Source organism: Callorhinchus milii, unplaced genomic scaffold, assembly GCF_018977255.1.
Source record: "Callorhinchus milii isolate IMCB2004 unplaced genomic scaffold, IMCB_Cmil_1.0 Scaffold1, whole genome shotgun sequence".
Taxonomy (NCBI): Eukaryota; Metazoa; Chordata; class Chondrichthyes; order Chimaeriformes; family Callorhinchidae; genus Callorhinchus; species Callorhinchus milii.
This window is the reverse complement of record NW_024704742.1, coordinates 7,397,961-7,408,510: the sequence shown is the minus strand read 5'-3', so window position 1 is coordinate 7,408,510 and position 10,550 is coordinate 7,397,961.

Genomic DNA, 10,550 nt, shown 5'->3' with positions numbered 1-10,550 from the left:
CACTCCCCAAAGCCCTGATTCAAGATTTTTTCAAACTGTCCCAGGCGTTAAACATTTGACAAAAATGGATGACCCCATCAAAACGTTAGTAACAGAAAGCAGCAAATTTGTCACCTAGTTGCTTTGGTGTCAGATAACGTCCAGTTTTTCTATAAACAACATAACATAATAACACCACTGTATTGATGAGTAACGAGTAAAAGTTTAGAACATTTTTGTTTTGTAGACAAAACCCAACAGAGGGTTTCATTATTGCTCTTAAAATTGACTGAGAGCATTTCGGGGTCTGAGTGGTCAGAACACTCTGTGAAGAATTTCCACCTGGACTTGGATTTACACGATTTACGTAGCATTTCAGAATGGCCAGGATTTGGCCGCTTGTTGGATTGAGTCTTAACTTTGGATTTGGTTTTCTGTAGTTCTTAAAAAAAAACTTACAGAAAATCAGCTTCAACATTAAGGCTGTATTTAAGAATTTGCTAAATTCTAGAAGTTCTAAAACACTCCATAAATAGAGATCTAGACTCTTCATCTGTTCTCCCTGCTGGACAGTGTTTCGAGATGCTATCCTACATGAAAGATATGATTTACAAGTTGTTGTTGCTCTTCTCTAATTTTTCTTCACTTTATCTTTGCTTCTTCCTTCAACTTCCAGAGTAGGTCTTCACACTGGCACCGTTCAAATCGAGATCACAGTAAACATCACTGTCTCTGCTTCTCATTGCTTTGCTGTTATAGTAATAATAATAATAATAATCCTTGCATTTGATATAACGCTTTTCACGTCGGGAGGACGTCCCAAAGCGCTTCACAGAACACACTGTAAAGTGAATTGACTGTATATTTGTGGGCGAACGCGGCAGCCAATTGCGCACAGCAATGTCCCACAAACAGTCGTAGATTGAAAATGACCAATTTATTATTGTTTTTGGTTTTGGAGGGATTATTATTAGGCTCTGTGTGGAGTAAGGAAACTTGCCCAAGGTTTCGCCCTCTGCCTGGAATTGAACTAAGGTCTCTCGCTTGCAAAGCGAGTGCTCTAACCACTGAGCTACAGGACTCCAGCAGGACTGTTGTTTGATGTGACCTCTTTCCATGCCTTTCGCTTAGCTGTGATTGTAGCTGCTCCAAACATACATTCTGAAGAAACCGCAGAGAGCATATTACAGACTGAAACATAATGGGATGTAATTTACAGTGTTAAAAATAGTAATCTTTTCATTATGTCAAATGATCCTTAGCAGGTGAAAGTTCAGGCCGTGGACGTCTGCACAAGCATATCTTCCAGTAAAGCTTCGGCCACAAATTATACAGTCAATTCACTTAACAGTATATTCTGTGAAACGCTTTGAGACATCTCAAAGAAGTGATAAGGCGCTATATCAAATGCAAGGATTATTATTAAAGGATTTTTTTTCGTACTGAAAGGATTACTCTTTTTACTGGCACATATAGCCACTGTCTTTGATTGTCAAAACAGTATCTACACACGACAGTAATCATTTGTGAAACATTTTAATGTGATAAGGCACAATAAAAATGCAAGTTCTTAGCAAAACATTTTTTTTAAAATCACATTTACGGCAGAAACATTTCAAGCAGGTAGTGCAATCAATTCTCTCCCTCTTTTCACTCCTACTCTTGCGAAGGTCCTGTCTCTTGTTGGGGTATTGCTTCACAGGTCATCATTTGACCTTGAAATTCACCAGGTCTTAGCCTTAAGACCATCATCTTAAAATTGATGATGGTGCAGCATTTTGGAAATTGCTTAAATCCAGTCTCAATTTGGAAGCTGGTTTACATGGGTTTCCAAATTACATTGAAGAATTTTCAAAATTGGGCATAAATCTTAACATTTAAGGTGAAGACCCGGTGAAATTCCACAAATACCTTTCAGATGAATGAGACGGTAATCTGGGGCGGGGTGGGAGAGAATCCTCTCCCTGTTCAGATAGGCCATGGGATACTTCACATCCACCTGAATAGAATGATCATACTTTGGCTTAAAATCTCAAACAAAGGACGGCACAGCTGACAATGCAGCACTCGTCCAGCACAACACTGAAACATCAGCGAGACGAGGAGCTCAAATCCTGAATACGGGTCTTGATTGCATAATGTCTACTCCTTTTTCTTCATATTAAAATAGCAGTTTTTTCTGTTCCAAAACTCCTCGATAGATTCCATCTATCTCACCTCCAACTAATGGTTCCTGCTAAGAATGTTTCATTTATTTCACAATTTGCGTGAAGCTTTGCTAACTGAATGTCAGGGATGCAAGTGGCCAGGTACAGAAGAGCAAAACAATAGAGTTATTTCAGGTTAGGATTATTCATATTTAACACCAACAAATTACATTTAGAACTCTTCACGTGGGTTAGAATCTCAGATCGCATTTCAGAGAGTGGCTGCAGTCTTGGATAATAAAACCCATGCGAGATGGCTTTGGTGGCTCACAAGTAAATGCCACCGAGTCAGTGACATTTTATAACTGAACACGTGGCCAAGATTGGGCTCTGTGAGGAAAACAAATCGCTCTCATTTCTTAGCTTCCAAACTTTCAGATAGAGCTAATTGTTTTAGTTAGCAAAGCTTTTATTTCAACTGCTCTCGAGGTCTTAACCGTATTGTGCAAACTAATTTCATTTGGGCGGATTAAATGGTCCTTCGAGGGCAACAGCCAAACACATCTTCTCGGCTTTTCAGTAGAGAACAGCTGTACAAGTGTTATCTGAAAATACAAACAATAAATAGTTACAGGCGCCAAGTCATGTATGTCAGGGCAATCTCAGGCTCCATCCTTGGTCTGTGCTGAGTTGGATGAACTTAGTATTTGGCAGCAATTGGCCTCAGTGTCTCCAGGCTGGGAAGGGGACAAAATTAAACAAGCAATCGAGAGCCATCCTGCAATGTCTGTTGGAAATTGGGCACGTTTGAATATAGGGTGAAGACAGAGTCAGACTCAGCTGTAATGTCTCCCCTGTTAAATGATTTATCATCATCACAGCAACAACAACTTGCATTTATATGGCGCCCTTCACGCAGGGTAGTGTCCCGGAGCGCTTGACAGTGGCGGGGTCTGACCCCGAACCAGGGGGAGAGGGAGGGGGGAGTTGACCGTAAGCACGATCTGAAAGGAAGGTCTTTAGTCAGGATTTGAAGGTGGAGAGGGAGGGGGGCAAGGCGGAGGGATTAGACCATAGACCGTTTGTAGCTTTATGATGCTATTTGTGGTAAGTTGCTGTCACTGTTTCATGTTGCAACCGTGAATAATTTACGATAAAATATCATCAAAAATTCAATATTCCACTGTGACATGAATTGCAGCGAATCTAGGGAGGAGGAACCTGAGATGCGTAGTGAATTTGCTGTACGTGATGCACTGTACTGAAATGATACGAACACGTTGGGGAACTGGTCTGCAAATTACCAGTAAAGTTAAAAGGCAGCCGTGAAGAAAACACCTTCACAGTTCTGTCCGAAATCACATTTCTTTCCAAGAGCACCAACTCAGAGCAGCTCTGTCTAAAATATGTATGGGTCGTAATGTTCGAAACTGAGGCAATTCCTATCGACTTTCAGACTACCTCATCGTTCAGATCTCCCCCACCCACACACACCCACCCACACACACACCCACACACACACATCTATTTAGAAATTCACACATACGAATTAATCAATCACACTTTGATTTAACTGCTGCAAAGAGCTGACTGCTGTTTTACTTTAGTACCAGTGATGCGCTTTTAAGTTAAAATCCCATATGGCAGTAATCAGTTATGATGATGGATGATTGTGCAAGAACAGAACAGCAGAGTGCGAGCTGAGAGAAGAAACACAAAGCTTCACTGAGCTGAGCTGATATTCAGTCTGAGCCGTTAGAAAAGCTTCACAAAGATGGCAGACACTGAATCATAACGATAATCCTTGTGGTTGATAAAGTGCCTTATCATGGCTTCGAGACGACTCAAAGCATTCCACAGTATTAGTGATTATGTATTTTGTAGGCAAACGCGGCAACCAATTTGGGCACAACAATGTCACCCAAACAGCCATGAAGTGAATGAGCATTTTTTTTGTTGGTGGTGGGGGCGAGGGAGAGGGAGAGGGGGCGATTGCTGGTCAGTATGCTGGGAGAAACTCCCTTCTCTTTTCAAATAGTGCCATGAGATCTTTAACGTCCACCCGACCAGGCAGATCGATAGGTTGATTTATAACAACAACATAAACAAAATTACATTTGTATAACGCCTTTCACGTCGGGAGGACGCCCCAAGGCACTGGACAGTCAGTGTTTCGGACCCGAGCTGGGGGTCGGGATTGGGGAAGATGGAGGGCAGCAGTGGGGGGGGAAGCAAGGTGAGCGAAAGCACGGTCGAAGAGGAGGGTCTTGAGATTGGTCTTGAAGGAGGCAAGGGAGGGGGTGAGGCGGAGGGACTGCGGGATGGAGTTCCAGAGGGTGGGGGCAGAACGGCTGAAAGCCCACCAATGGTTTAACGTCTCATCCAAAAGACGGCATTTCCAACAATGCAGCCCCAGGCCCAGTACTGCATCAGCCGAGATCATGTAAGTTCAGAGAACCAGTGAACTCACAACCTTCTCCCCTTACCAACTGACTCATGTACTCCGGTGGCTTGGAATCAGTGAGGAAAAATAAAATGTGAATATCAGTTGTTGTTTCGGAGGGGTACAGCACAATACGATGCCAGGAGCATGCAAGTCAATTTCTGCAGCTTCGCCGTTCCCCTGAGATCAGCTAATTCAGCAGATAGAACAGATTGAACCTGGCTCCTTCCTAACTGTCTGGCTCAGTTTCAGATCAGGTAAGCTATGCTGCCTCAAACTACAGTGGAAATATGGAGACGTGGAGATATGGATTGAACTTTAAATTGGTAATTTCACCGAGAAATGAAATGTGTCAGCTGTTCAAGTTGATACAGATTTTTTTTGCGGCAGATGAAGTCGATTGTTTTAGCATTGAACCGAACAGACAAAATATTCAAATAGAATTGTAATGCCAAGGCTGGTGTCTCCACTTGGTCTCTGTTCCATTTCCAGTTCACGCAGGGCTGGCCAGACTGGTGAGGTAGATTGACTCCAGGATGGTGAGTATATAGAAGACAGGGCTGGTGGGTATACAGAAGGGCAGAGCCATCAGCCTCTCATTTTAAATGGTGCCCTGGAACTTTTAAAGTCCACCTGAACAGGCAGGAGGGACCTCCTTATGCCTTATCCAAAGTGATGGCATCTCCAGCACTGCATGAGAACCTCAGCCTTGAGCAGCTAAAATGCCTGTCTCCTTGGCCAATTCTTATCGATTTTCAAAACCTGTCTAAAGGCCTATGTTTGGCCTTTAGCCAACTGGCCCCACACCCCACCCCCATGTCTCTCTCAGCTCAAGCTCCCACTCTGTCTTTGTGAAGCACTTTAAGACTGTCTTCCTATGTGGGAGGCAAGGTATAAGCACAATTTGTTGTTGTTACAGTACATTGCATTGGATCACAATACCCCCAAGTCTTTCTTTTTAAGAATAAAATAATGTTGGTGCCTGGCTGCAGGTTCTTCTGTAGGGCTGCTGATCAATAACATCTCCTTTAGATCCTTTCCTGCTTAGAAAACCAACTGTGCCCTTTGATCTTCCAACACCAGATGCCTAGTTATCAGAAGATCAAAAGAAGCGGTTGAGATCAAACCAACAGGAGCATTATAAATGAGATAGCTTTGGAGACTACAGAAAGGAGCCGTGCAGTATTGCCTAGACATTTTTTGTTCCTTTTATCATTCTGCTTTAAATCCGCAAAATGTTTTGTCCAAAAATACACAGTCAGTTCGCTCCACAGTATATTCTGTGAAGCGCTTTGAGACGTCTCGAAGACGTAATAAGGTGCTGTATCAAATGCAAGGATTATTATTATTATTAATAACCCTTGCATTTGATATAGCGCTTTTGATATTATTATAAACTGACACAGAACACAGTATTAGACAAACGTCTGCAGTGCTGGAAGCTAAATGCAATATCATTGTCGATATCAGTGTTTTATGCTTCACTTCCCTCCAAATTACTTCTATCCTGAAGGTGTTTTCTACGGCTCTAGCATTTTGCCCAAGTAGTCATTTTTGATGTACGTGTCTAGATTGCAAGTGTCTGTAAGCTATTCAACCGCTCCTTCTCCCGAGGCAAGAGGCACAAAGCCAATTGGAGCAGTCCTAGCGTTGCTGTAGCTGAGATCAGAGAACTCAGGCTGGGACCTAACTAGAGTGGCATGGTTCAGTGTTACTCTGGACAGTGGCTTTAAGACTGAGGGGGAACCTTTAGCCCCAAATTTCACAATAGCACATATTTAGGGTCTAATTCAAGTATTTGTTTCCAACTCCTCAATAGGATTTTTTTGTAATTTATGAATTTCTAGATTGCCAAGCTCACATCGAACATCAAAATATATTCTTCCGCCCTGTCAATAAAAATATAAACATAAAAATTGTAATACTTTCGTGTCTAGAAATCGGTCAAGAAGCAACACAAAGGTATACAACATGTAATGTCCTGGTCAATAGTAATGGGCTGTAATTGTTCAATGGTTCTCGAGGTCCGTATGACATTGACTCGAGCTTCCCTGTGAATATCTGGCTTTACCCGCAGAATATATTACAGGCAAATTATTCACACTCAGCCATCTGGGATTGTACCTGCAACACCAGGACTGTTTAACTGGGACACAACACAGGAGAGAATTGCATTATGCTACTTTCAAAATTACATGATGAGATTTTGACTGAACAGTGTTATGCATTTACATACAGAGTAGTGGAGCAAGTCTGGGGTGAAACCGTTTAAAGCTGCTCTATCCGATGAAGCTTGTTCTGTTGGTTTTAATGGAGTCGTGCCTCTTGATTAATTGGACACATATGCGTAGGACGACAGATGCATGCACAAAAGACGGCAAGGACGCTGAACAAAGTGGGTCAGTGGTTGCTAAGAGCAAATACATGTATAACCCTGGAAGCTAAACAAGAGGTGGTTTGGCCAAGAATGAAGAGTGCACTAACTGCATCAGGAATCGCAAGATACATTTTGGAAAAAAGTGTACAAAGCTCTAGAGAAAACCGTACGGAACAAGGATGTAAAGACGGCAATTGCACTCGTACAGCACTTTCGCCCACAAAATATACAGTCAATTCACTTTACAGTATAATTCTCTGAGGCGCTTTGAGACGTCTCGAAGACGTGATAAGGCGCTATGTTCATGACTGAGATTGATAGATTTCTTGTGGATAAAGGGATTAAGGGATATGGGGATAAGGCGGGTAGGTGGAGTTAGAATAGATCAGCCATGATCTTATTGAATGGCGGGTCAGGCTGGAGGGGCTGAATGGCCTACTCCTGCTCCTAATTCTTATGTTCTTATGCAAAGATTATTATTATTGTTATATATTGAATCATGTTATATTATTATCATGTCAGAATATCACGGAGGCGGTGGTGGTGGGGGGGGTGGGGTGGGATGGGGGAGAACCCAGTTGTTTTGTATTAAAACAACCCACGTTATTCAGTTGAAATATACTGAAAAACGTTTTTGGAGAAGTCAAAGATGACTCGCCAACACCATTTGCCCTGGCAGGAAAGGAATAGAATAGCGACATGATTTTTTTTCAAGTAAAATGCAGTCCCCCCCCCCCCCGCCACTGCCCCAGGACTTCAAACCAAATCTCGAGTAAACAGTAGGATGATTTCCAAAGAAAATGCAATTGCCTTAAAACAGCAAACAGTGTAAGGAAGGGAATTCACAGACTGTTCTGTTTGGCTCAGCACAGCTGTCTTTGAAGGAAAGTGAAAGTCAGACTTCTAAATAATGAACTCCAAAAACGCTGAGCTACTGGTTTTGTTTGGCAAGTATAATGCACTCATTCTGAGTCATAAAACTACGCCCGTTAACCAGACACCACCCTGCATTTATTTCCTATCAGTGCCAGAATTCGGTCATTTTGTTGCCAAGATCAGTGACTTCTTTCAAACACGTTTGATTCAACCTTAGGAGGCAGTTTGACCTGAAGCAAATCAGACTCACTTATTGACCCCTTTCACGTCGGGAAAACATGCCAAAGCGTGTCACGTGCCATGACATGCCGTAAAGTGGTGTGACGTGTTCTGTGGGAAAACGCAGCAGACATTTGAGCACAGCATTAAGCCACGGATTTGGGGGCTTGTTGGCCTTCTCTTTTGAAATAGCGCCATAGGATCTTTAGTCCACCGGAACAGCAGATGGGGAGAATTTAACTTTGAAATAATTTATTGCTGAGATAATTAACGATTAACTTTTATGCACTTCACAGAAGATGATTGAGAGCCCAAGCCGGGGGAGGGGCGGTGGTAGGTGGGGGGGCAGTGGGGCGGTGTGGAAAGAAGGTGAGGGACTAAAAGTGCAGTCAAAAAAGTAGGTAATGAGGTGGGTATTGAAGGTTGGGGGTTGAGTGGGGGAGAGGGTCGAGGCAGCGAGACACTGACCTGGGCAGTGGCTGAAAAAAGCACCTTATTATTTAATGCATGATACTGCTTTTTAAAATACTTGTTGTTAAAATGCTCATAATATACTTTTTAAAAAATATATAGCCACCGGTTGGCTTGTACTGTCTTATCCAATGACCATTCTTCCAACTGTGAATCTAGACAGTGAACATTGCCAGTATATTTGACGGTGGCTGGGGATAATCACACCCAATCCTGCTACTGTCCTCACTTAGTCCACTTTCGAGTAGGGAACAGTGGATAAAGCAGATGACCTGGCAGATATATCAGAAAAGGTTGCTGATGGAGAGTCGTAATCAGACTGTGACTGTATCCAACTTTATATTTCTAGGCTTAATACTCTTGACTTGGCACCTCCGTTGAGTGTGGGAGCCAAAGGGGTTGGGGAGGGGTAAGATAACCGAAGCCGCGGTCAAAGAGGTACGTCTTGAGACGGATGTTGAAAAAACTGAGGGAGGGAGGGACCGAGTCAAACCAACTCCAGGATTGAGTTCCAGAGAGTGGAGGCAAACCGGCTGAGAGACCCACAGCAGGGTGGGGGACACGAAGCAGGCCAATGCCCTCAGAGCGAAGTGAGTCAGTATAGTTAAGGAGGTCACAGAGGTAAGGTGAAGTGGGGCTGTGGAGTGATTTAAAGGTTAGGACGGGGATCTTGAACTCGATCCACTGGAGGATGGGAAGCCAATATAGCTGGGTGCTGATGGAGGTAGGAGGGTGACCGAAGGGGTCTTGAGATGTGTCTTGAAGGAGGCAAGGGAGGGGTCGAGATGAAGGGACTGTGGGATAGAGGTCCAAAGGGTGGGGACAGAGAGGCTGAAGCCCTGACCTCCGATGGTGGGGTGGGCTGGGGAGATGGAGCAGGCTGGAACTTGCTGAGCGGAGAGGTGGATATGGACTACTTGTATTAATGCACCAAAATACAGTCCCATTCTGGTCTGACAGCGATTTGCACATGCCATTCAAGCCATGATCCAATACTTGTTCAATTAAAGTCAATCTGCTGAAAAGCAAATATATTTATTAAGCACTTTAATATACATAAGGAATTTTTGCTCAATATAATACAAGAAATAAAATAAAATCTTACAATGCAAAGTTCAATGTACATTAACGCTATTTACAACCAAATATAGAAACAAAATGATTTGAAAGTGTAAGTCTAACTAACTGAAATGCAGATAAGTGACTATTTGAATAAACAAAATAGATTTGCAGAGCAAAAAAATAAACTGATGGAGAACAGAAACACATGGAATTCAAATACTGCTTGGAGATAAAGGTAGGAGGTTGCACTCGGAAGAAAAGCCCACCTCCCACAATCTTCCTTGCTTGCTCTTCTTTCAACTGAACGAATGATTTACTTTGGGTATTTTCAGTTTAAAAAGTAAGAGTTGGTGTTTTTTTTGGGGGGGGGGTGGGGGGATAATCATAACAAGGCAAACCAGATATTCACAGACAAGCCCCAACCAACAGGCCCAAGTCACGAACAGAGGTGTGTTTTTTGTTCCCCCGTTTGCTCGGCACTACCAAATCTCTCTCTCACCACCCCCCTCCCCTTCCTGGGGGGGATTTGAAATGTAGCCTCTGAAACTGATACTCGCTCCTTACACAGGTCTGAGAGTCTTCTCTTTACAATATTTACACTGCAGGGATGTTAAACAAATGACATTTCTAGCATGTGTTTAAACCAAAATATTGCCTCCCACAACACTTCAAGCAGGAACCCGCCCTCGGAAATGTCAGCCTCTTGCGAAACTGTTGTCTGATCAGTTCGAAAATCCAAAAGGGAAAAGGTCTCGGTAAAAGATCCTAAACAAGAGTTCGTAGAGAAGGGGGTGAGGAGAGGGGTATGGGGGAGGAAAGAGATGTAAAACTTCAATCATATCCCTGCTCACATCATAAAAGCACAAACCATGACCATGATGGAGCTCTGCGTGTTTATTACTGCTGTGCTATAACCTGGGGCTCGCTTTTGAATTCTGGGGCGTACTGCCACATGATCAAGCCTGCAGAGGCAAAG